This window comes from Carassius carassius, chromosome 48 (genome assembly GCF_963082965.1).
Source record: "Carassius carassius chromosome 48, fCarCar2.1, whole genome shotgun sequence".
Taxonomy (NCBI): domain Eukaryota; kingdom Metazoa; phylum Chordata; class Actinopteri; order Cypriniformes; family Cyprinidae; genus Carassius; species Carassius carassius.
This window is the reverse complement of record NC_081802.1, coordinates 16259859-16261210: the sequence shown is the minus strand read 5'-3', so window position 1 is coordinate 16261210 and position 1352 is coordinate 16259859.

The following is a 1352-nucleotide window of genomic DNA, read 5'->3' as shown; positions in this document are numbered from 1 at the left end:
GAAAAAGCAATTGGACAAATCCTGGTGCAGAACTAAATTCAGGATCTTGGGCATCCATGCAGCTACGATCAATTCTGCTGAAGCTAAACATGGGAATCTGTCCAGGTATTCTGCTGCAGTCACTACAAGATATGCTCAGGCAACGCTCTATCAGTGCTACAACTTCCTGCAAATGCACACACTCGCTGTCTGATAACTGCAAATTCATCTTGGCTATTCTAATTTAACTTGATTCTTATGAATAATGGGATCTTGCATTTTGGAATTCAAATTCTGATAAGGAAAGAGGATTAGCTCCTGAATGAGAGAGAGAGAAAAACAGAATAAAAATGCATTTTTTTTTTCTCCTTGTTCTTCTGAGTGTTTCAACAATAATTTTGGACAGAATAACAGAGTTCATTGCTAATTAACTTTATACGTCATTTACTGATTGTAAATAAACTTCTATTTTAAAAGCATCTTCACACAATGTCTCTTTTTAGAGTGTGACATTCTCACCTCTCTGCAATGCACTATTCATGAGATCTTCAACGCACATGAGATCAGAGAGTAGAGGCAAGTTAAGCAACTCAAAATTTCTCCCCTAAGCAATAAACATTCAGTCATTCAACTTAAAAAACAAACAAAAAGAAAAACAAACAAACAAAAAATCTGCATTAGCTTAAACATCACTGTAGAAAGAGGTAGGCAACGTCATTCCTTGAGTCCCAATGTCCTGCAGAAACCGACGTTGGCAATCCCTGCTGTAGAACATCACTGTAGTTCAAGATGCTAAGGAGTACCTCAGGGCTATGTACTAAGGGCACAACTTAATTTTCATTTGACATCATTTTACCCAAGTGTTGAAGTGATTGCTCAAGGCTGTGTACTGGGGCACATCTCATTTTGCCTTGGAATTCATTATACCATAGATAGGAGCTCATGAATACCCTTAAAGCTATTTAAGGGGACCATTCCTGTTATGCCATACCTTGTGAATTCTGTTGTTTATTTATTTTTAATAAAATAAAGTGACAATTCAACAAAAAATGTTAAAGTTGCATAGCTTTGTCAAAAAAATGACAATATCCACTTAAATCAAAGTAATTATTTAGAAATCACTCATGTTTATTTTATAATGATACTGTTATACAGGAAAACTAATAGGATGTGCATATTTAAAACATCTCATTTTAATATTTATCAGCTTTATTATACGTTAAAAGTACTGCATATTAAGAATCGCCCAACATTCATCGAGGAGAACCTCAAGGCTATGTCCTGGGGCATAACAGATTTAGCTTGAGACATAATTGTATACGTAATTACAGACACAAACAAGGAAAAACACATGGCACTTGATTAACACGTGG